The sequence below is a fragment of the Haematobia irritans genome, chromosome 1, assembly GCF_050003625.1.
Source record: "Haematobia irritans isolate KBUSLIRL chromosome 1, ASM5000362v1, whole genome shotgun sequence".
Lineage (NCBI taxonomy): Eukaryota > Metazoa > Arthropoda > Insecta > Diptera > Muscidae > Haematobia > Haematobia irritans.
The window spans coordinates 59136112-59163689 of NC_134397.1; the positions used below are offsets into that span (position 1 = coordinate 59136112).

The 27578-nt window shown below is 27.8% G+C and overlaps 1 long non-coding RNA gene across 1 annotated transcript in view; it reads left to right on the plus strand.

The window, feature by feature from the left end:
* The window catches only part of LOC142221025 (uncharacterized), a 58087-nt gene extending 31415 nt beyond the window's left edge, over nucleotides 1–26672 (plus strand). Inside the window, exons 3-5 of the long non-coding RNA XR_012717940.1 lie at nucleotides 2751–2778; nucleotides 11213–11248; nucleotides 26215–26672. This is a non-coding gene — a long non-coding RNA (uncharacterized LOC142221025). The remainder of the gene's footprint in view (nucleotides 1–2750; nucleotides 2779–11212; nucleotides 11249–26214) is intronic.
* Nucleotides 26673–27578: the final 906 nt, after the last annotated feature.

The following is a 27578-nucleotide window of genomic DNA, read 5'->3' on the forward strand; positions in this document are numbered from 1 at the left end:
AAATTTTGATAAAATTTTCAATAGAAATAAAAATATTACAAAATTTTCTATAGAAACAAAATTTTGATAAAATTTTCTATAGAAACAAAATTTTCTCAGAAATAAAATTTTAACAAAATTTTCTGTAGAAATAAAATTTTGACAAAATAAAATGTAATTATTATTTTAGTAGATTATTGTAAAATTTCTCTATAAGAGCTACTTAACATAGTTCCCAGGCCTCTCGGATGAAGGTACCTTATCAATGAGATGAAACAGAACTGGGATGGGAGTAATTCAAGCTTATTCCCCACAAGCTGTGAGAAATATGTGAGTAGTGTGAGAAAGAATAATTTTTATATTTATATTCCATCTATAAACTCACACCTTGGAATGTTATATTGTTATTCCAAGCCTTTTTCAGTTATTCAACAAATCTGCATAGAACTTTTATAAGTTTTCCTGTAATAACAGAACACAAAATGACGATTTCTCTAACGGGGTCACAATTCTTGTTTTATGGAATTGTAGAGCAGTGTGGAAATTTCAATATTGAAGACTACTATCAAATAGACTGTCCATAGATTAGCAATATTTATTTTCACCCCAGATCTATTCTGCTAGTCAATAGTACAAGTTTCAGCTATAGTCTACATTCATATACAAACGTTTGGTAAAAGTCGTCTAACTTAGAATTCTAGTTTAGAACTGTGTAACAAACAATTGGACAATGGAAACTCATTGGCATCCTAGTGTTTAGGATTTTTTGTGTGTGTTGTTTGTAACCCTAAGGCTTTCTTTTAGTCATTCCATGGACATTCTCTTTTTTCCCTGATATTGTGTAATTTTTTTCTCTTAGATTTGTCGTCCTATTGTTTAAATAAATATATGATAGCCAATTAACTGCAGTGGGAGAAACCATTGCTATATTTATAGATCAATATTAATAATAATTAATTCAATTAATATTGCATTGAAAATTAAGTCATTCAATTAATTGCAAAAAACATTATTCTAATCGATGGATATTAAGGAAATAGAACAACAAATTGTGTTTAGGAAAAAAATATTAATTTATTTAATTGTGGATTAAATAATAAAAAGCCGATAAGATAATATAATAAAGTGTTGTTTATTTCTGTATTAACATATAATGCTAATTTATTGAAATCGAATAATTTTATTTATTTTAAAACTAATTTTTCTATTACCTCAGTGTATTTCTATGGTGATACTGTTTTTTTTTATTGTATATGTTGATTTTCTTTTTTTACCATGAGGATAAATGTTATTTGTTACTGGGCCAACTTGTTAACTCTCTTTTCTTTCACTCGATGCAATAGTCTTGCATCATTATATTTATATAATTTGTTCACTTCTCGGTGGTGGTTAACTTGTAGAACTTGTTACGTCTATATTTTTGTAGTTGCAAAACATTCTCTTTTCCAGTTTGTCTTATAGACTATTTTATGCTTTTAATACGGCCGAGACTTTTCTCTATGGCAAAGAAAGAATGAATATGGAAATCTTGATGACCATTTTTTGGTTTCGTAGCGAATTATATTTATGGGTTTATGATTAAATTTCATTATTTATTACTAAACTGATAGTGATTATGGTATTTTAAAGGTGATTCTGTAAACAGATGTATATTTTTTATGATATAAATTCCATATAGTTGAAATTATGTATCATATATCATGTAGAATTTTTTTTTTGGGTATTTTTGTTAAATTTTAACCATTATGTTAAAAAAATCAAAAAAAGACAGTAGATTCCTACTGTACCTTTCTACTATCTAATTACTACGGGTAATACGTTTGTGGAAACCTTAACTAACAATTCCAAAATTTCTATGCAAAACCTTATTTCATCAATTCAATAAGTTTTCTTCTTTAAAAATATTATAATAGAGTAAAATAAATGTGAAAATGTTTATAAAAATTATTTATTTCTAAAACAAAATAATTTTATATGAAATTTTGCAAAATATTTTTAGTGAAATGAATACTTCATGAAATTTCAATTTTTATGGATTTTTCATACTATATGAAAATAAATCAATTCCAGTATTGCACTTTTAATTGAGATAAATTAACTTCACAAGATGCAATCGACGCTTCATAAAAATCGCATGTGTTTATACGGGCAAAAATTCAAAATTCGTTAATTTGTGAATTTGCCAGCTATTTTTTGTTTACAAACAGAAAAAGTAAACAGTGGATTATTTTCATTTTTAGGTTTAGTATAAAAATCGTAGTTGTACGCGGCAGTAAAGGGAATTTTGATCGAGATTTTGTTATAATCTTCTACAAGACAGATTATACTTTGAGGAGTTTTCAAGCATGCAATCGAAGTGTTAGGGTTTTAGTACTACAACAAAACTTTTGTGGCGTCATTCTTTTGATTGGAACAGATTTAACTAGAAATTATTTTTAGTTCATTATGAAGAAAATTCGTTGGGAACAAAATTGAAGTGGGAGAATGTAGAGTTCAATAATAACCTTCTTAACATATGAAACACTTTGTTTGAAATATAATTTTGTATTCAACCTATCTATGCTTTTATTATTTGAAATGACACATTGAATAATTTCATGATTGTTCATTTTTGTTTTCGAATTACTATTAAACAAAAAAGAGATTTTAAACCTTTTTTTATGTAAACCATCAATTTTTACAGTTTACCTTTGAAATAATTTTAAAATTTACCAAGAACTTAAAAATTTGCTAAATATATTAAATTTCTATTTTTTTTTAATATATTTCAGGAAAATTCTACTTCTTCTTCTTCTGATTGTAAGTATGATCACCAATTATTGATGATGTCTAGAGTTGTTCGAGTGAAATATAAACAAGTACGTGAATAATAACTTGGAACTAAAAAGAGTGTCAAATTTTACAAAATTAATGTTGTTGAAAAATAAAAACGAATTAAAAACAAGTATATACGGCCGTAAGTTCGGCCAGGCCGAAGCTTATGTACCCTCCACCATGGATTACGTAGAAACTTCTACTGAAGACTGTCATCCACAATCGAATTACTTGGGTTGCGGTAACACTTGCCGATAGCAAGGTATCTTAAAACTTCCTAACACCGTAGTATATACCACATAGTCCATACGTGGTATATATTAAACTAAAAAAGTCGATTAAGTACGTATATAATTAAGTTTAAAGTTTCTATAGAAATAAAATTTTGACAAAATAAAATTTTGACAACATTTCTATAGAAGTAAAATTTGGAAAAAAAATTCTATAGAAATAAAATTTTGACAAAATTTTCTATAGAAATAAAATTTTGACAAAATTTTCTATAGAATAAATTTTGACAAAATTTTCTATAGAAATAAAATTTTGACAAAATTTTCTATAGAAATAAAATTTTGAAAAAATTTTCTATAGAAATAAAATTTTGAAAAAATTTTCTATAGAAATAAAATTTTGAAAAAATTTTCTATAGAAATAACATTTTGAAAAATTTTCTATAGAAATAACATTTTGACAATGTTTTCTATAAAAAATAAATTTTGGTAGATTTTTTTGGCTCTAGTGGCAACCATGATTATGAACCGATATGGACCAATTTTTGTGTGAATGGGGATCGGCTATATATAACTATAGATCGACATGGACCAATTTTGGCATGGTTATTAGCGGCCTTATACTAACACCACGTTGCAAATTTCAACCGGATCGGATGAATTTTGCTCCTCCAAGAGCCTCCGGAGATCAAATCTGGGGAACGGTTTATATGGGGGCTATATATAATTATTGACCGATATGGACCAATTCTTGCGTGTTTGTTAGAGACCACATTCTAACACCATGTTCCAAATTTCAACCGGATCGGATGAATTTAGCTTCTCCAAGAGGCTCTGGAGGACAAATCTGGGGATCGGTTTATATGGGTGCTATATGTAATTATGGACCGATATGGACCAATTTTTGCATGATAAATTTAGCTCCTCCAAGAGGCTCTGGAGGACAAATCTGGGGATCGGTTTATATGGGTGCTTTATGTAATTATGGACCGATATGAACCAATTTTTGAATGATTGTTAGAGACCATATACTAACACCATGTACCAAATTTCAGCCGGATCGGATTAAATTTGCTTCTCTTAGAGCAATCGCAAGCCAAATTTGGGGGTCCATTTATATGGGGGCTATACGTAAAAGTGGACCGATATGGCCCATTTGCAATTCCATCTGACCTACATCAATGACAACTACTTGTGCAAAGTTTCAAGTCGATAGCTTGTTTCGTTCGGAAGTTAGCGTGATTTCAACAGACGGACGGACGGACATGCTCAGATCGACTCAGAATTTCACCACGACCCAGAATATATATACTTTATGGGGTCTTAGAGCAATATTTCGATGTGTTACAAACGGAATGACAAAGTTAATATACCCCCATCCTATGGTGGAGGGTACAATAAAATTAAAAAATTGAATTTTGCAATCAACATCAATTAAATTTTTAATTGAATCAATTAAAAAATAAATCGAAATTTTGCTAATGAAATCAATTAATTTTTTAATCAAGTATTTTTTTTTATGCCCAATTAAAACTGTGATTGATACTATCATTTGGATATTAAAAATATAAACCGATCCCAAGATTTGGCTTGCGGAGCCTCTAAGAGAAGCAAATTTCATCCGATACGGTTGAAATTTGGTACGTGGTGTTAGTATATGGTCTCTAACAACCATGCCAGAATTGGTCCATATCAGTCAATAATTATATATAGTCCTTATATAAACCGATCCCCATATTTGACCTCCGGAACCTCTTGGAGGAGCAAAATTCATCCGATCCGGTTGAACCTTAGTACGTGCTGCTAGTATATGGTATCTAACAACCATGCAAAAAGTGGTCCATATCGGTTCATAATTTTATATAGCCCCCATATAAACCGATCCCCAGATTTGACCTCCGGAGCCTCTTGAAGGAGCTAAATTCATCCGATCCGGTTGAAATTTGGTACATATCGCTAGTATATTGCCAATAACAACCATGCCAAAATTGGTCCGTATCGATCTATATTATATATCCAAAACATCAAGAATTCTAGCAATCTACCAAACAGTAAAAAATTTGCCATTTTTGGTAGACTCGTGTTCATAATTGTATATAGCCCCCATATAAAGCGACCCCCATATGGCTCTATAATTACAGCACAAAAGTTCATATCGGTTCGTAATTATTTCTTCCCTATATATACCCGTCAAGAAGTGAATATATACGTATTTAATCGACCTTTCTTTTGTGTACTATAACATATATCCCGCATGGACTAACTTACAATTTAGAAGATGATGTTAAGAAGTTTTAAGATGCCTGGCCATCGGCCGCAACCCAAGTAATTTAATTATGGATGATCGTCTTTAGTAGAAGTTTCTACGCAATCCATCGCTTTTTTTAAATTAATTTAAAAACATTTTTTAATTAATTTTTAATTAACTGACTTAGTCTTCCGAGTTTATTAAAAAGTTATTTGTATCAATTTATTTTTTAATAAAAAATTAAAAAAAAATCAATCATTGACTTAATTAACCTCACATAAGTGGACGAAATTGTTAGTTTTCAATTTTGAGAGGTTTCACTGTATTTACCTGTCTGCTGACTTAGTCATATAAACAATTTTTTTATCGTTTTCTAAAATATGTATGTAGAGCAGTTTGCCTTAAGGTCCTCCAATACGAAGGAGAAGACCTGGTAAAAGAAACCTCGCCAGAAGATATCCCAGTCATGTATAGTTTTTTTTTTCAATAGTGTTCATCTTACTTTTAACATATACACCATCACAAATGTTATCCAAAACCCATAGACCTAATACCATAAGCAATCGAGACGCACTAAATTTTTGGCAAAAAAAAACAGTAAGTAAATCCCTTTGCGGAGGAGGACCAACTAAACATATAGACTTCATTCTTTTGGCATCACCATAACGATCATCATTATGTTCTATATGAGAAAAATAACTCCATTGTATATTCACAACAGCATGATACTAAAGGTAGACAAAGTGGTGTGGAGTCGCTGAAGAGTCTTTTTTTATTCTTCTCCATCTTCGATTTTCATAAGTGATCTTACCAGGGGTTTTTGTTGTTATACAAAAACAATATTTATGAAATAAATCATGCGGAAAATACTTTTATTTTCACATGAAATCATTCGGCTTTTTCTTATGCTTAGTTTAGATGAGGTATTATATGTCATTATGTTTTGGGATTATTATGTTGTGATTTTTTGAAAAAATACACAAAAAATTATTCCAAAATTAAAAGAAATGTGTATTAGGGTGTTGTACAGAAAAATTTTGAAATATAAGTTTAAGGGTACCGCACAAATATGTTCACGAATTAAATAATTTATAAGTACAATTAAACGTTTTATTGGTTCAATTAAAACATTAGGTGATGGATTATAGTCTAAAATACAAAATAGTGTTTGTATTTTTTCCTTGCACGAGCAAATTGAAAAATTAACTTACAATTTAGGCTTTAATGCGCAATCCATTGTTGAGGGTACATAGGATTCGGCCTGGCCAACTTTGGGTCGCATATACTTGTTAATGCTAGAATTACCTTTTAAAAAACAACAAAAAATAAAACCTACAGCTCACCGTTCATTCATTGCGTCAATTAAAAAATTAATTCAACTCATTAAAATTAAAAAAAAAATCTATTAAAATTCTCTTTAGCTCATTACCTTTTCTTCACTTTGTTATTCACAATAGCTCTCTGACAATAATATCAATTTCAATAACTGAAAAAATTACCTTTTAAAAGTCCCACTTTTCTACTGCTTGTCATTCACAATAGCTCTCTGACAATGGCAATATCAGTAACTGGCATCAATTTAAAAATTAATTCGGCTCATTAAAAATTTAACAATTCAAATTCAAATACAATAGAATTATCCGTTTTTAAAAAGTTATTTTCTGCACCTTGTCATTCACAATAGATCTCTGACAATAATATCCCCTTCAATAAATCAAGTCAAATAAATAAAATAATTTGGTCTCATTAAAAATTTAATATATTTAATTAATATAATCTTCATTTTTTGAATGCTAAAATTTTTTTTTAAGTACTTTTCTACTTCTTGTCATTCACAATAGCGAGATATTGTTATATGTTAAATGTTGTAATCCTCCTTCTGACATTTTGATCGTTCTACTCCTAAAATTAGTTGGATGTACTGCTACCATCAACCCTATATAACCCACAATGATAATACATGATTACCTCTCTAAGAAATAAAATTTACTTTGGTTTGTAAAAGTTCTTCCATCAGAGTGATATCTTCAACTATGAAATAAATGTAGAAATAGAAGAGGCGTAATTCTTCATAATTTATTATTTATATTTCCGTTCAGTTTGCAATGTGAAAACGAACTTTACTGCGGGAATGAGAGATCTAATAGTTTGATAATACTTCGAATGAAAGGAAATAGGAAACACCTTTGATGATAATAATGTTTATTTTGTGCTATACATTAAACACATATCGTCAATAAGAAGTGAAAGAGGTAAAATCCATATCAAAGATAAGGATCACCTGGTATTCTATAGCCAGTCAAATGCGGGGGTGATTATTTAGCTAATTATTATATAAGCTCTACTCTTTTTTACATTGGAAACAAGAGTTGTATGAGATGTCTGAAACACTAGGAGTGTTTGGTTTTCTCTTGCATTTGTTACACATTTATGTAGATCGTCGTTATAATAAAATAGAAACTTTTATTTCTATAAAAAAATTTTCAAAATTTTATATCAATAGAAAATTTGGTCAAAATTTTATATCTATAGAAAATGTCAAAATTTTATTTCTATAGAAAATTTTGTCAAAATTTAATTTCTATTGAAAAGTTTGTCAATATTTTATTTCAAAATAAAATATTGTCAAAATTATATATCTATAGAAAATGTTGTCAAAATTATATTTCTACGGAAAATTTTGTCAAAATTTTATTTCTACAGAAAAATTTTGTCAAAATTGTTGTTTTCATAGAAAATTTTGTCGAAATTTTATTTCTATAGCAAATTTTGTCAAAATTTTATTTCTATAGAAAATTTTATCAAAATTTTATTTCTATCGAAAAATTTGTCAAAATTTTATATCTATAGAAAATTTTATCAAAATTTTATATCCATAGTAAATTCTGACAAAATTGTTGTTTCCATAGAAAATTTTGTCAACATTGTATTTATATAGAAAATTTTGTCAAAATTTTATTTCTCTGGAAAATTTTGTCTAAATTTTATTTCTATAGAAAATTTTGTCAAAATTTTATTTCTACAGAAAATTCTGTCAAAATTTTATTTCTATAGAAAAATTTGTTAAAATTTTATTTCTATAGAAAATTTTGTTAAAATTTTAATTTTATAGAAAATTTTCTCAAAATTTTATTTCTATAGAAAAATTTGTCAAAATTTTATTTCTATAGAAAATTTTGACAAAATTGTTGTTTCCATAGAAAATTTTCTCAAAATTTTATTTCTATAGAAAAATTTGTCAAAATTATATTTCTATGGAAAATTTTGTCAAAATTTTATTTCTACAGAAAGTTTTGTCAAAATTTTATTTCTACAGATTTTTTTTTCAAAATTGTTGTTTCCATAGAAAATTTTGTCTACATTTTATTTCTATAGAAAATTTTGCCACAATTTTATTTCTACAGAAAATTTTGTTAAAATTGTTGTTTCCATAGAAAATTTTGTCAAAATTTTATTTTTATAGAAAATTTTGTCAAAATTTTAGTTCTATGGAAAATTTTGTCAAAACATTATTTCTATAGAAAATTTTGTCAACATTTTATTTCTATAGACAATTTTGTCAAAATTTTATTTCTATAGCAAATTTTGTCAAAATTTTATTTCTATAGAAAAATTTGTTAAAATTTTATTTCTATAGAAAATTTTGTTAAAATTTTATTTTTATAGAAAATTTTCTCAAAATTTTATTTCTATAGAAAAATTTGTCAAAATTGTATATCTATAGAAAATTTTGACAAAATTGTTGTTTCCATAGAAAATTTTCTCAAAATTTTATTTATATAAAAAAATTTGTCAAAATTTTATGGAAATTTTTTTTCAAAATTTTATTTCTACAGAAAGTTTTGTCAAAATTTTATTTCTACAGATTTTTTTTTTCAAAATTGTTGTTTCCATAGAAAATTTTGTCTACATTTTATTTCTATAGAAAATTTTGCCAAAATTTTATTTCTACAGAAAATATTGTTAAAATTGTTGTTTCCATAGAAAATTTTGTCAACATTTTATTTTTATAGAAAATTTTGTCAAAATTTTAGTTCTATGGCAAATTTTGTCAAAATATTATTTCTATAGAAAATTTTGTCAACATTTTATTTCTATAGACAATTTTGTCAAAATTTTATTTCTATAGCAAATTTTGTCAAAATTTTATTTCTATAGAAAATTTTGTCAAAACCGTTGTTTCCATATAAAATTTTGTCAAAATTTTATTTCTATAGAAAAATTTGTCAAAATTTATTTTCTATAGAAAATTTTGTCAAAATTGTTGTTTCCATAGAAAATTTTGTCAACATTGTATTTCTATAAAAAATTTTGTCAAAATTTTATTTTTATAGAAAATTTTGTCACAATTTTATTTCTATAGAAAATTTTGTCAAAATTTTTTCTATAGAAAATTTTGTCATCATTTTATTTCTATATAAAATTTTGTCAAAATTTTATTTCTATAGAAAATTTGGTCAAAATTGTATTTCTATAGAAAATTTTGTCAAAATCGTTGTTTCCAGAGAAAATTTTGTCAAAATTTTATTTCTATAGAAAATTTTGTCAAAATTTTATTTCTGTAGAAAATTTTGTCAATATTTTTTTTCTATAGAAAATTTTGTCAAAATTTTATTTCTATAGAAAAATTTGTCAAACTTTTATATCTATAGAACATTTTGCCAAAATTTTATTTCTATAGACAATTTTCTCAAAATTTTATTTCTATAGAAAATTTTGTCAAATATTTATTTCTATAGAAAATTTTGTCATAAAATTATTTCTATAGAAAATTTTGTCAAAATTTTATTTCTATAGAAAATTTTGTCAAAATTTTATTTCTATAGAAAATTTTGTCAAAATTTTATTTCTATAGAAAATTTTGTCAAAATTTTATTTCTATAGAAAATTTTGTCAAAATTTTATTTCTATAGAAAATTTTGTCAAAATTTTATTTCTATAGAAAATTTTGTCAACATTTTATTTCTATAGAAAAATTTGTCAAAATATTATTTCTTATTTCTATAGAAAAATTTCTCAACATTTTATTTCAATAGAAAATTTTCTCAAAATTTAATTTCAATAGAACATTTTCTCCAAATTTTATCTATAGACAATTTTCGCAAAATATTATTTCTTATTTTTATAGAAGATTTTATCAAAATTTTATTTCTATAGAAAATTTTGTCAATATTTTATTTCTATAGAGAATTGAAGTACCTCTTAGTTGGAGATTCCCTAAACCAAAATTAAGCAGCCTATTAATCGTTGTTATTTGCTACGTTTTTGAGGAGTGAGAGAAAGAGAGAGTAAAAATTTTGAATTGCATCCTCTTTTTTGTGCAGGATATACCATTCTGGAAGATTGATATTTAATAATTACACTCGAGCAAGCAGATCGCCTTGAAACTGTACTCCAACTTAGATCTTTGGTATTCTTCTTTGTTTCAAAAAAAAAGATATTCAAAAGATATTTAATACCTTTTTCACTGCTTCTTCTTAATGGAATCTTCAAACATCCCACAAAGTGCAATGAATAATGTATCACCAGGATGGGGGTAATTTGATATAATTATTGAAGAAAATAATTTTAAAACATTTTCAAGGATGGTTTGAAATGACAAGACGACACAGGATATACGTGTGTTTTAAATTACAACATTTCCAAGTGATTGAATAATAAAGACATGAGAGATAAAAATCTCTAAAAAAAAATGTAAATACATCGAAAATAAAAACAAGATAAATTGCATTTAGGTAGGGAAAGGTGTCAATGTTTTCTTTTATATAATAATATTGCACTTGTCCCGGCCTATATGCGATTTATATTTCATCAAGAGGCAAATTTAAATAAGTGCAACATAAATGAAATATTTTCCATATAAACTAAACTCAAATTAATTTTTTTAAGAAATTTAGACCAGAACAAAAATAATTTTATTTTTTTCTCTATTTCTTTACAGATACACGGTAATATTTTTCCAACCTAATACTAAAAGGTAAGTACTAACGTAAGGTGTAAGTTTGTAAACAAAATCATGCCGATCAACGATAGGTGACATTTTTCCTTTAACATTTTATCAGGATTGCCATGGTCCAAATAATTTTTTATTTTTAAATTTGGTCCGATGGTTCGACCAACTAGAATTTGGTCGATTTTGGTCCATTTTCATCACATCGATAATTTTTTCAACATTTTCTATAGAAATAAAATTTACAAAAGTTTTTTAAAGAAGTTTGTTGTTTTTGTTTTTTGACCTTTTTGTTTATTACCTTCTGTTTTCTTTTTGTAAATTTAAGCTCGAGGTCAGAGTTTTATTTTCTGTTTTATTTTTTTATAATTCGATATTTCGATCTCCTTCGGAAGATAGATTCCGTCGATGATTTCCGAAGGAGATCGAAATATCGAATTATAAAAAAAAAAAATAAAACAGAAAATAAAACTTTGACCTCGAGCTTGAATTTACAAAAAGAAAATAGAAGTTTTTTAAAGAAATAAAATCTTATAATAATTTTCTGTAGGGAAAAAAATTTGTTATAATTTTCTGTAGGAATCAATTTTTTTCATAATTTTCAATAAGAATAAAATTTTGCAAAATTTTTCTAAAGATTTAAATTTTGCAAAAACTTTCCATAGGAATAAAATGTTGCTAAAACTTTCTATAAAAATAAAATTTTGCAAAAATAAAGAGTTTAAAAATTTTACTGTAGAAATAAAATTTTGCAAAAATTTTCTATAGAAATAAAATTTTGCAAAAAATTTCTATAAAAATAAATAAATAAAATTTTGCAAAATTGTATATTGCAAATATTTTCTATAGACAAATTTAAGTTTTTTCCTTGGATTTTGAAAAATGGTCCACTGGTGCAAATTTTGGTCCGATTTTGGAAGTTGGTCCAAAAAAAATGTTCGTTATGGCAACGCTGTGTCCAATATAAACCAGTATTACCGTTGTGTCATTTTAGAGGCAAATTTACGACTTTTCGAGCGAGGCCCAAAAGTACCATTTTGTACCTCTTTTTAGTTTTGCCACTAAATGTCGTACTTTTTACATTTTTGTGCAAGATTTCTGCTGTATTGTACCACTTTTAGATTATTTTGACTTGTACTGTAAGTATAAGAGACATTTTTATAGTGGGTGAGTCATTTCGAATGAAATCAATATACATTTTTTTAGGTTAGTTTAGATCTAATTGGATATCCAATATTTTCACAATTCTGTAGAAGAGTTTGATATACACGAAATCTAATTCGTTAATTTTTCTTTAAGAGAGTGCCACTTTTCTGAAATCATGAATGAAACCTTTTGTGCCACTTTTTAGAAATTATACGTTTATATAACGTTTTATATGTACTGGGTGTTTTGACTGAGACAAATTCCAAAACTGGGACAATTCGATATGAAAAAAATTATCCAAAAGGCTTTGGCTTCAGTTAATCGCCTCTTGACCCCGAGGGCGATTATCGATTTTGGCCGAATGTCGAAGCCGATTCTTCGATCGAGCTCTATACAGTTGTTAAATGAACTTAAAATAGATCTGAATTTCCTAAAATTGGCGAATTTTACTAAAAATGCATCCATCATGAATATGGCGCTAAAAACATTTGTGATATTTCTAACTCCATTTTTTCGAAACACGAAAGCTTCTTTAACAAGAAAAAAAAAAATTATGTCTAATAAATTTTCTCGTCTTCGTTGAAAATTTTGTTACTTTTTTTTGTTTATTTACGACAATACAATAAGCCAGAAAGGCCAATAATACACCCTCACAAAAAATCGCTTCTGTAACATATACTCCCAAACATATTTTGCTTCAAGCATATACATTTTTGGGTATTGCCCAAACATTTATATGTTTGATCTCTACCAATATATAATATGTTTGAAAGCATATTGGTCTAAACAATATATGTTTGGGTAGTCTAAGTTCCAAACATTTTGTATTTTTGCATCCAAATTCAATAATGTTGTCTTCCAAAAAACAATAGGTTATTATGTGACCATATAATATGTTTGGAAGCATTTTGCACCCAAAAATGTTATATGCTTAAAAAATTCTCCCAAACAATATTGTTCTCAAAATTTTATTTATTTATTTATATATTTACAATCATAATGAATTATGAAAATAAACAGGTAATATAGGTGCTAACAACATAGGTTTTCGACCTGAATGCTCAAAATTTTGTTTCTGCCCAATTGTATATTCCCCGACATCTTTCTCACTTCCACGAGATTTTTTTAGTTCTTAGCACATTTTTCTGTAATACAAACATTGTAGAAGAAATTATTCAATTTTATGATTTTTTTTTTATTTTACCTTTTGCCGGACGGGAATTCGAACAGCGGACCACACAGTTTGTAAGGATCAAAGAAGTAGCTGATCAATTGCCCAAGGAAAAATAAAATGTTAATTTTGTAATATCAAGCAACAACCACCAACTTAATTCAATATCGCTCCCTGTTAAATAGCGCTCCAAGCTACTAAACACATATATGTTTATAGGCTATTTCTAAATTAATATATGTTTGCATTCAAGCATATTATATTTACAAATATTTTATGTCCCAAACATAATATGTTCTAACATATTAACATATATGTCCCAAACATGTTATGCTAGTTTATGAACATCATATGCTTGCACTCAAAAATATTGTGTTTAAAAATTTGTGTTCCAAACATATAATGTTTATAGTCAAACATATGAAAAACAGTCTTTTTCAACCGTGTAGCGCATTGCCTCTAATTAATTATATATAATTAATTAATTATATAAAATCTAAAATAAATTTACTATTTAATTAAAGAACAATATGACTGCATTTTTAAAAAAGTGTATAATATATAAATGCAAATAATTTTTTTATTTATTTTTGTCCTATATTTTAGATATTTTTATTTATTTTTGACCTATATTTTAGATAAAAAATACTTTTCATGTTAGCCTGCTATCAAAAAAGCGATTAACGTCCAAATGCATTATTCTATTTTTAATTGAATATTCGCGCTTTTATGGACAAAGAAGATTTCTAAAATTAACGTACTTTTCCTAATGGACTCATTTTATTAGTGTAATATCAATCATCAACATCATTTTAAGAAAAATTATTGATGTAATTTAAAAATTATTCGATTTAATTGATTTATTTTGATTAATAAATAATTTTATTTAATATTTTTTTCAAATTCATTTACAATTTAATCTGACAAGAATCGTGAGTTAGATTTTTCACTGTGTAGCAATAATTTTTAATAATCCCAAAAAATTTACGTTTGTTGAATCTATGCTACTTTTCTGATTCATTTATCATTTTTTTCGTAATTTTTGGAATAATAAAAAGCAAACTTGACATTTGAAGAACTCATTGTACTCAACAGATTTGGCGCTGCCACCTTAGTATTTTGTATCATCACAATTTCTACAATCTGTACGGCCCATAAGAATATAAACATAGAAACGATGTGGCAACATTACCATGAAGGGTAAACAGAGAGAATAAAAACACAAGGGAACGAAAAGCGCTCCTCTACAAAAACAACAAATGTCAACCGTATAGATGTCGCACAATGCCTGCAGCCGACGGTATTGCCGTTGCGGTCGAAGCGCTGTTTTGATAAATTCTTCGGCATCGGCAGTTATAATTTAAAATTGTCTGCCATAAAATTTAATGGAATGAAAACATTTATAAAAAAGAACATTTGTTACTACACAGTTAGTTCTCAATCCTATTTTCCTTACGTTTCGTAAAGCCGGCAGAGAACTGAACTGTATAATGTTTGAGAGAAGCGCCGACAAAAACTCCATGATATTAGAGAAATTTTCCTCATGACTGCCACCTTCTGATGCAGTTTCGCTTCACAGTTTCGACCTCTTGTCTTTTTATTCTCCCTGGGGTAAATATTTGTTTCTGTTTTAACGACCATATGATTATGATTTACACAATTGCCCCATTCACCACTTATCGAATACAAACTAAGAGAACCCAGCACTAACAGAGAGCAACTGAAGAGAATACATTCAAATGAAATCTCTTTTTTTCACATTTGAAGAAAAACGAAATGAGAATATTCTCTTTCCCACCAAATGTGAAGTCAGCTAAAAGCAAAATAACAAATATATTAAATTTTTTTTGTATATCATTTAAAATGTTTATTTATTAGATAAACTATAAAAACGCACACATATATGCATTTTTTTTTGTTTTTAAATTATAAATGTGTGTTGAAAACAATCTCGAATGTGTGGGTTATATGTGTATATGCATTTATGTGTGTGGGTACATAGTATAAAATAACAAATAAATTAAATACTTAAGAAATAAACCTACATACGGCTTCTATACAAATAAATTAAATAACAAAATCAATTAATATTCCCATGAGTAGAGAAATCAGATACCCTAAGCAATAACACTTTCAATGTTTGTATTGGAAAAACAAAAATTGAAATGAAAAATAAATGGCGATAAATAAATAAATACAATTAGCCAATGACCAATTTAAATATTTTTAAGGGCTTGTTTGAAAAAAAAAATGCATGATCATAAATACAGCTGAGAAATGTTTACAATTATTTTATAGTTGGTATTTTTTCATTATGACTACACTCAAAAAACAGTGAACTTATCGTGGCAATAAAATCAATTTAAAATTATTTTAGTTCATATAAATTATTATGTATTAGTTAAAAATTTGATTTTAATAATTATTTTGTGTACATTAGTTCGATGAACAAAACAAAAAAAATAGAAAAAAATCAAAAAAATCATAGAGATTTTCTAAATTCTTCTAAATTTCTCATAAAATAGTTGAGGATTTCTTAATTGTTTGTTTGCAATTTCGAACACCAATTTTTTCCTTCAATCTACGAAATTTTCTTTAAAAAGTGAAAACAATTAATAATAACTAATAAGGTCCTGTTCGAAACCGAAACTTTTTACTGGCATTGGTAAAAATTTGACGTAAATTGTGGTGCATATAATTTCACTAGCCCAGGGGGGCTACTAAGAAATTCGGCATTTGTTGAAAATTCTTTACATTTACGACATCACATGGCTTGAAATGTTTTGATTATCTAAAAAGATGAAAAATAGTTTTATTTATTAAAAAAAAAAAATACTGCAGCAAACTAGCAATTTTTTCTCTCACCATGGTAAATTTATATTTCACCATAGTAAAAAAAGTTTCGGTTTCGAACAGGCTCTTACTTTTTATCGGTATTTCTAATATTGAATAGTCTAAATGAACCTGAAATATCGGGCTGCCACTATACACTAAAAAAAAGTAAGTCCTCTATTTCACCAAAGCCAATTTAACTTCATTTTAGTTCATGGAATTATTTTGTTTGAAGAAAGTTTCCATTATTCTAATAATTTTTTGCGTACGTTAGTTACATTAACACAAATATGGGAAAAAATTATACACAAATGAAGCATAAATATTTACTAAATACGTACTTCTCACAAATTTTACTACATATGCCCATTTTGGACTTCGTATGGCACTAAGGACATTCTGGCAATTTTGAAGCCCATTTTTTCCTTCAACCTACGAAATTTTCTTAAGTGAAAAAATTTAATCACGCCAAATAAATTTTCTTGAATTTGTCGAAAAATATATACTCATTTTTTTTATATCGGCGTGACTTCAGCGTTTGTAATACAGTTTAGTTAAAATTTTCTAAAAATAATATAAATTTTCTAAAATTAATAAAAAATTTTCTTCCTTGTGGGCTCACTGTTTTTACAGTGTACATAGTACAGTTTAGTTCAGCGTTGCCACAAAGAACTTTTATTTTGGACCAATTTTCCAAATTTAAAAAAAAAAAAACATTTTTCCAAATTAAAAAAAAAACATTTAAAAGATTAAAATTTTATTTCGGTAGAAAATGTTGTCAATTTTTTTATACCTATTCAATATTTTTATACCCTCCACCATAGGATGGGGGGTATATTAACTTTGTCATTCCGTTTGTAACACATCGAAATATTGCTCTAAGACCCCATAAAGTATATATATTCTGGGTCGTGGTGAAATTCTGAGTCGATCTGAGCATGTCCGTCCGTCTATTGAAATCACGCTAACTTCCGAACGGAACAAGCTATCGACTCGAAACTTGGCTCAAGTAGTTGTTAGTGATGTAGGTCGGATGGTATTGCAAATGGGCCATATCGGTATAGCCCCCATATAAACGGACCCCCAAATTCGGCTTGCGAATCCTCTAAGAGAAGCAAATTTCATCCGATCCGGCTGAAATTTGGTACATGGTTTTAGTATATGGTCCCTAATGACCATGCAAAAATTGGCCCACATCGGTCCATAATTATATATAGCCCCTATATAAACCGATCCGCCGATTTGGCTTGCGGAGCCTCTAAGAGAAGCAAATTTCATCCGATCCGGCTGAAATTTGGTACATGGTGTAAGTATATGGTCTCTAATGGCCATTCAAAAATTGGTCGAAATCGATCCATAATTATATATAGGCCCCATATAAACCGATCCCCAGATTTGACCTCCGGAGCCCCTTGGAAGAGCAAAATTCATCCGATTCGGTTGAAATTTGGTACGTGATGTTAGTATATTGTATCCAACAACCATGCAGGAATTGGTTCATATCAGTCCATAATTATATATAGCCCCCATATAAACCGATCCCCAGATTTGTCCTCCGGAGCCTCTTGGAGGAGCAAAATTCATCCGATCCGGTTCCAATGTGGAACGTGGTGTTAGTATATGGACACGAATTTGTCCATATCGGTCCATAATTATATATAGCCCCCATATAACCGTTCTCCAAATTTGATCTTCGGAGTCTCTTGGAGAAGCAAAATTCATCTGATCCAGTTGAAATTTGCAACGTGGTGTTAGTATGTGGCCGCTAATAACCATGCCAAATTTGGTCCATATCGGTCTTTATATATATCCGATCCCCAATCACAGAAAAATTGGTCCATATCGGTTTATAATCATTTTATTTCTATAGAAAATTTTGTTAAAATTTTATTTCTATAGAAAATTTTGTCCAAATTTTACTTCTATAGAAAATGTTGTCAAAATTTTATTTCTATAGAAACTTTTATCAAAATTTTATTTCTATACAAAATTTTGTCAAACTTAATTATATACGTATTTAATCGGCCTTTTTAGTTTAATATATACTACGTATGGACTACCTTGAAATTTAGAAGGCGGTGTTAGGAAGTTTTGAGATACCTTGCCATCGGCAAGTGTTACCGCAACCCAAGTAACTCGATTGTGGATGACAGTCTTTAGTAGAAGTTTCTACGCAATCCATGGTGGAGGGTACATAAGCTTCGGCCTGGCCGAACTTACGGCCGTATATACTTGTTATTTCTATTTTTTCTATAGAAAATTTTCGCAAAATTTTATTTCTATAGAAAATTTTTGCAAAATTTTATTTCTATAGAAAATTTTGGCAAAATTTTATTTCTATAGAAAATTTTGGCAAAATTTTAATTTTTTTGGAAAATTTTCGCAAAATTTTATTTCTATAGAAAATTTTCGCAAAATTTTATTTCTATAGAAAATTTTTGCAAAATTGTATTTCTTTAGAAAATTTTGTCAAAATTGTATTTCTCTTGAAAATTTTGTCAAAATTTTATTTCCCTAGAAAATTTTGTCAAAATTGTATTTCTCTAGAAAATTTTGTCAAAATTTTATTTCCATGAAAAAAATTTTTCAAAATTTTATTTCTATAGAAAATTTTATCAAAATTTCATTTCTATTAACAGAGCTGATTGTTTTATTTTCTTCAAATAATTTATAAGAATCTAGTTACTCTTGGTGTTCCACAAAATATAAATATGACATCTCTGCAATTATTTTATTTTACTATCAATTAAACAATGATTTTTTGTTCGGTGTACGCTAAAAAAAAAACTTCATTATAAAATACCAATTCATCTTATATTAAACTATAAGTCACATAGTTAAGAATAAAAATCTACAACACTTATTAAATATATGATTCATACTTTTCATATTTTATATATGCTGAATATTTTTTCGTTTTCGTTTTCTTTTTATTTTTTGTTTTTATTATATCTTGCTCAATCTTCCATTCTCATTTGCAAGCATTCTCTTGTTGTTTTTTTTAGTTCATATTTATAATTTTATTATTATACACATTTTTTTATATAGTATGTATGTGTTAGTATAATATGATATGTATTTTGTTTAATGATTAATTTTATTGTATTTAAATGCCTTCCACACTAAACTAACTCGTTTTGTTGATTCAGACACAAACTTTGTGTTGTTTTTAGTTTTATATTAGATAATTATTAAATCTTTAATTTAAACATATACATTTAAACATCATTTAGGTAATTACAACGACGTAAAATTGTTAATGGGTGGAAAAAAAAGAAATGTATGCAATTATAAATAAAATAAAGGTATTTTTTGTTTCTTTATAAAGTTGGCGTTATTGATTAGTTTTATTATAATTGCAAAATTTTATTAAACAATAATAATTTACATAAGTTCATAAAATATTGGTTCACAACCCTATGGTATGGTAACATTAACAGGTTCTGCGGTTTTGAATGGGCATACCCAAAGAAAAAATACTTTCCTTCGGAACGAAATTTTTTAGACAAATGAAATTCCCCTTTCGTATAAAGTATTTTCGTATTAATCCGAATTTATGATAAGCGATTCACTGATTGTCTCTAAAATGTTTAATTTACTTGGAAAGAAATTTTTTTTTAGCGTCAAAAGAAAACTTTGCTTGTCTAAAATTTCGTTCCTCAGAAAAGAAAACACTTCTTTCAGTGTATGAAACCAAGCGATATCACTTTGGTATCAAAGAGCAAAAATAGAAGCCCTGTTTTCTTTTATGCACAAATGTTATCAAAATTTTTTAATAATTTTTTTTTTTTAATATTGATTTAAAAATTTCGTACTCAAATATTTGCTTTTCAATAGACCCTAATACACAAATCTTTATAAATGTATATACCATATTAGGCACTAATTATAATGATAAATATTTTTTGTTATTGCTTATTGATTTATATATGTATATGTACAGTCGACATTGTCTATTAATTAAATATATTTAAAAATGTGTATAATTTTATTTACACTTTGCTTTATATAATTACAAGTAATTTTTTGTGTATATGTATAGTTGTGTATATACATTCACAAATAATAATTTTTATACATTAACTACAAGGTTAATGATAAGAATAGTATATGTATATTATCTATAGTGCAAACTTGTTTTACTATTGTTGCTATGATTATTAACCAACAAACTATAGCATTAATTTAGGTCATTAATTATCGAATTAAAATAAATTATTTCCCATAAAAAAATTTTATGAATAAAAAGAAAGATTGAAATGAACAAAAACCTTAAATTAGTTTTCTCAATTTTTTTGATTTTTTTTAAGGAATACTTTTAAATAAATTCGATAAAAATGTTATACATGATTTTAAATTGTGGCAAAAACAAAAGATTTTAAAATTTAAAAAAAAAATGTTTCAAGGAATAGATATTATTTTTAATTCCTCACAGGATTTTGTTAGAAATTACTGTAACAATCTGTTAAATCAGTTCTGCTGAAAACAAAAGGAAATCAACCATTGACTGCTAAAATAACAAGCAGATTTAGGCAGCTACCAAAATGTTTAGGTAGCATTTTTTTATACCCAATAATAATCTCTTGGAATTTTCCTCCATTTGCTTAAAATTTTCAAAACTTGAAATAAATAAACTTGAAATAATAAGTCAGTAATAACAAAAAAGTTAGTTTAGCAGTTTTTGTCTGCTGAAGGAAGGAAATTAGTTTCTTTTTGGTGAAACAGAAATCTTACTACTGCTGTTTGGACTAAACAAATATTTGCTATTTCAGCAACGGGCAACTGTTGATTCATCGAACTTAAATGCTGAATTATTATATTTTAAAGTTGAATATCAAACTACTAATTTTTCGTAATTTTTTAAAAAGGTCAAATACAAAATCTAAAAGGGATTTAAAATATATATTTTTTGTAACATAAGAACCACTCGAAATCCTAGTAGAAAGAGATTCGTAATATTAACCAAGTATGTCAATAAAATTGAGCCAATAAAACAAATTCATAAATACAATGAAACTATTCGCTATCGGAATTATCTTTTATTAACGGGTCATACAATTGTTGAACATTTTAATTGTCTAAATAAAAAAAATGTCAATGGAAATGCTGGATTATAATATTTTATAGCTGAATACTAAAGTACCAATTTCTTGTGATTTTTTATAAAAAGTAAAACAGCTTAATTAATTTTTTAGTTTTAATGGCAAATCTAATAAGGTATTTAAAATCTTTTATTATTATTAGTTTTTTTTTGTAATATAAGAACCACTCGAAATCCTAGTAGAAAGAGATTCGAGATAGTAACGAAATTTGTCAATAAAATTGAGCCAACAAAACAATTTCATAAAACACAATGAAAATGGTGATTATCGGAATGATTTTTTATTTAATTTTCGTTGGATCAATTTTAATTATGTTTCCTTTAAGTAAATACACTTCATTTTCTTCGTAGAAGCTCGAAAAATATATCCTTTAAATACCCATAAAAAAAGAAACAAGCGTCGCCAAAAAAGTAGTGAAAATGTACTTTTTGGATACGGAAGTGGTAAAAAATTGCCGCAGAAGCGCTGAATTTAACATGGGCTTGTCATAGGACGGTTGTCCACCATTTCAACAGCCGTTGCACTGAATTTGCATCCCTTCTTAAGGTGTGATCCGAATTCAGTGTTTTGGATGTGAATAAAAAAAAATTATGATATTTTGCAAATAAACCATTTTTTATAATTATTTTTTTATGATTTTTTAATGCATTCTAACACTTGTCTGAAACGTGTGCCACAAATAATTTCAAAAATTCACTATTTTTCTAGAAGGGATTTAGCATTTTTTCGACAAAATTTAAATAATTTGTACCGTTTTATTAATTCTTACTGTGTTTTTAACCTATTTGAAATAAAAAAAGTTAAAATTACCTAATAAAAATATGAAAACTGCGGATTATAAAAAAAATCAACTAAAAGAACTTCCTGAGTAGTTAAAACAAAGAAAATCTTTGAAAAGATATTTTTGGAATTGCTTTTAAAGTATGCTTTTAGAACAATTTCCAAATTTGTTGCTGGGTAATTATACCAATTTTTTTAATCGGAATGCATCTCTTGCGAAAATAGCAGTTACATGCCGATAATGCAGTTTTCCAATGTATTGTATATGGGAGTTATATCCCATTTGTTAAGACTATTGGAAGGATGCAAAATTATATTCGCGTAAAAGTGGTATGGATGCTTTGAGAATATGATAAATAACTTAACAATTATTTTTGCTGCTACACTCATAAAAAAAATAACGCAAAGATCAGCAGTCGATGTCAGCTGTTATAGTTTTCTACTTTAGAGTCTAGCGAACAATTCCTAAAAATGTTTAGGTGTTATAATGTTATTTTAAAAAATCAAAAAAGTTTTGTAAAGTAATAGCAGACAATGTTTGCAATTTCAGCAAAAGTCTGATTTTTCTATTTCGCCAGACTTTTTGCTGTCTTAGCAGATTTTTCTGATATCTCTGCTAACGATTTTCTTTGGACGTGGGAATAAAATAACGTTTTTAGAGGATTTTGTTTCTCTAACGCAATCATCTAATACACAAAAGGAAAACTTTTGTTGACCTCAAATTTCCTTTCTGAGAAACGAAAATTTCGTGTACGCGCAGATTGTGCAAAAAAACTTTCAATTTCATTATGTTAAAGAAAATACCTAAAGCACGATATGCACCTTTAGCGGAAATTTAATTTTTGTGTCAATAATACAGTTTTCCCATATATTATGGAAGTAAAATAAAAACAATCGATAACAACGTCGCATGGAATTTTCGTTAGCAATGAAATAGTCTGAGAAACGAAAATTTCGTGTACACGCAGATTGCGAAAAAAAAACTTTCAATTTCATTTAGTTAAAGAAAATACCTAAAGCACAGTATGCACCTTTAGCGAAAATTTCATTTTTGTGTCAATAATACAGTTTTCTCATGTATTATGGGAGTAAAATGTAAACAATCGATAACAACTCCGCATGGAATTTTCGTTAGCAATGAAATTGTTATGGGTTTCGGAAATTTTATTAGCGTTTCATGCTGGCCTTTAATGAAAAAACTATATCTACACAGATTTAGGATACTAGAGATCAACCAATTTTTAATAAATACACCCAAAGAAAAAATACTTTCCTCAGAAACGAAATTTCCTTTTGTTATAAAGTATTTTCTTAAAGACCAAATAAACCGGAATTTGTGGCAATTGTTACAACGATTTTATCTAATGATTTTTCAATAGAAAATATTTTAATATCAAAGGAAAACTTAGTTTGTCTAAAATTTCGTTCCTCTGAAAAGAAAACTCTTCTTTCAGCGTGGATATGCAAGAAATTGATTTTTGTTTTCTTTTGCGAAGCCTGCATATACAAATAAAAAATATTAGTGTTTTCCTCTTTGTGTTCCTTGCACTGAAAAAACAGTGAACCCACTCGGAAGAAAACTTTTGGTTAATTTTAGTAAATTGTTTAACTAAACAGTATTACAAACGCTGGCATCACACCAATATCACAAAAATAAGTAAATATTTTTCGACAAATTCAAGAAAATCTATTAGATATAAATAATTTTTTTCACTTGATAAAGAAAATTTTGTAGTTTGAAGGAAAAAATTAGAGTTCAAAATTGCAAGAATGTCTTTAGTGACAAACGAAATTCATGATGAACGCATTTCTATTAAAATTTACAAATTTAAAGATATAATGAACTAACAGCTTGGCTGATAAGTCCCCGGTTTTACAAAGAAAAACACATTTTTTGTCAAAATTCGTTTTTATTATTCAACATAGTTCCCTTACAGAGCGATACAATGATTATAACGACCTTCCAATTTGTTGATACCATTTTGGTAGTACTCCTTCGGTTTTGCCTCAAAATAGGCCTCAGTTTCGACGATCACCTCTTCAGTGCAGCCAAATTTTTTCCCTGCGAGCATCCTTTTGAGTTCTGAGAACAAGAAAACGTTGCTGGGGGCCAGATCTGGAGAATACGGTGGGTGGGGAAGCAATTCGAAGCCCAATTCATGAATTTTTGCCATCGTTCTCAATGACTTGTGGCACGGTGCGTTGTCTTGGTGGAACAACACTTTTTTCTTCTTCATATGGGGCCGTTTTGCCGCGATTTCGACCTTCAAACGCTCCAATAACGCCATATAATAGTCACTGTTGATGGTTTTTCCCTTCTTAAGATAATCGATAAAAATTATTCCATGCACATCCCAAAAAAACAGAGGCCATTACTTTGCCAGCGGACTTTTGAGCCTTTCCACGCTTCGGAGACGGTTCACCGGTCGCTGTCCACTCAGCCGACTTTCGATTGGACTCAGGAGTGTAGTGATGGAGCCATGTTTCATCCATTGTCACATATCGACGGAAAAACTTGGGTGTATTACGAGTTAACAGCTGCAAACACCGCTCAGAATCATCAACACGTTGTTGTTTTTGGTCAAATATGAGCTCGCGCCCATTTTGCACAGAGCTTCCGCATATCCAAATATTGATGAATGATATGACCAACACGTTCCTTTGATATCCTTAAGGCCTCTGCTATCTCGATCAACTTTATTTTACGGTCATTCAAAATCATTTTGTGGATTTTTTTGATGTTTTTGTCGGTAACCACCTCTTTCGGGCGTCCACTACGCTTGAATTTTGCATACCAATCAATTATTGTTGATTTCCCTGGGGGCAGAGTCCGGAAATTCATTATTAAGCCAAGTTTTTGCTGCCACCGTATCTTTTCCCTTCAGAAAACAGTATTTTATCAAAAGACGAAATTCCTTTTTTTCCCATTTTTTTCACAATAACAAAAGTTGCTTCACAAAAGACGCTCTAATTGACTTACAGACGTCAAATTTTGACACGAACCATTTGAAGCTTGGTACTATATAAAAATAATATGCATTTAATACTAGCGACGCCATCTATGTGTCAGACCGGGGACTTATCAGCCAACCTGTTATTTTGTAAAAAAAATGCGAATTTAGTAAATCTTTATTCTTAATTTGTGTATATATTTTTACGTTTTTTAGTTAATTGAAAATTGTTAGGGTAAAGGAAACTTTCTCCAAACATAATAATTCCGTGAACTAAAATAAAGTTAAATTGGCTTTAGTAAAATCGAGAGTTCACTTTTTTTGAGTGTGGGCCGCCCTAATAGAGAAAATAGTAGAATAAATTTAATATAAGAAAGAGAAAAATTGTCCATGTTTCATTCCTTCCCACTGTGTCATTATACATAGTTTAACAGGAAATGGAATTAAGAGTTAATGGACACAGGAGCTATTATCAATGTGACGTTGTTACCATCTTGCATGATACGAATTAAGTCAGAATATTTTTTGTCTTTATTGGTGTAGCACATTCTTCAAACAAACCGAAAACCGTTAAAATTCTATGGAATATGGCAACTCTCAAAGAAAAACCTTTTCTTTAATTTTCTTTTATAGTTTACTTACAAATCTAAATATACACTTTATATACATGTACACTAATCTATAAGTAAGCAAGACTTTTACAAACTGTTATACACAAAAAAACTATTAAATCCAATGAACCTTCTTACATGTTTAATGTTGTATCTACATATATATTTTTTTTCGAAGATTTTCTTTTACATGTAGTTTATAAAGAGCTCTTTGTTATGTTGGCATTTGATATATTTTATTTGCTCTTCTCCCTCCCTGTCCGTTGTACTCTTTTTTATTTGAATAAAACCCTTAACAATAGAAAACGATTTTATAGCATTGTTAAACACAAAAAAAAATATTTGTTCTTAATTTTTTGTTTTTAACTTAACCAGTATTTTTTATGTTTGCAATTTTTAGCTCTCTTTTTCTTGCCGCCATCATCATAAACAGAGGATGAAAACATATAACAGCGAACCTACATAGCCGCCACTGCTCTGATGTTCGTTCGTTCGTACGTTCGTTGTTTCTGCTTGTATTTTGACATTACGCTTGAGAATGTGTGTGTGTATGTGTGTGTTTGTTTGTATTTTGTGTTCACAACTAACAGTTGTTTTCTCAAGAAGAGACACACGAAAGGAAACGACGTAATAAATATGGAAAATAAAAATCATATATAGAAAATAATTGTTTTAAGAGTTTAGTTTTAACTTAAATGCGGAAGAGTACAAACGTAAGGCGGCGGTTCAATTTTTTGGTTCTGTAACAAAACCAACAACAATACGCCAGCAAGAGATATCTTTTAAAGACTATTAAAAGGAAAAAAAATTAAAAAAAAAATATTTTTTTTGTGGAATTATTAAATTTAATTGAGAAGGTAAGTTTTTTTCTACCTTAATATAAAAACGTAAATATCTATTGAATTTCAATGAAATATTGTAAAAACATATATTTTTATTTAAATATGGATTTTTCCATTAATTATCGACTTTGTGTGTATTTTTTTTTATTTTAATTTTATACAAATTACTGATATGTATTTTTATTGCTTTTCCAATCGTTGTTGTCTTATACCCCTCGGCATACATACCACCTTTTAATTTATTCGTTTGATTTTTTTTAACCGCAACTCGCCCCGACGCCGCTGTGAAATATAGCGTTTTTATAAATATAATTTTGTTTTAAAGCATTTTCTTATTTTTCATATTGTTATTTTACTATGCTCGATTTTTTTTATAACACCACCAAGAGAATTAAAAGTATAAAAAAAATATAATTAACATTGTGTTTGCTTATAAAACATAAAGAACGAGGAGAGCTATAGAGAGAGAGAGAGAAAGAGAGCTCACCGTCTATTTGAGTTAAATCAATAAAAAGAGAAAGATGCAAACAAAAGCCACCACCACCGCCGCTGTGCAATTTACTCTCCCATTTGATAAAACCTGAGCAATGTTGTCTACATTTCCCATTCGAAAAACGTCAAAATGTTTTTTCAAAATGTTTGCTGTGTTAGCAGTTTTCGATTAAGTGTTGTTGGCCGAAATCTAAACATAGCAATGAGGCCTGTCCTATATTTGGTTTTGGATTTGAAAACAACATAACTTTCGCGATTATATTTTCTAAAATAATTAAAAATATAAATGAAAACAAACATATTCGTTTTAAAATTTTGGTGAGAAAGATTTTATGCATAATTATACAATTATTATTCGAGCTTTATGGACAGATATAGATTAAGGAACATGGTTAATAGAGCCATTGATTTTATGCCTCAATTCTTATCT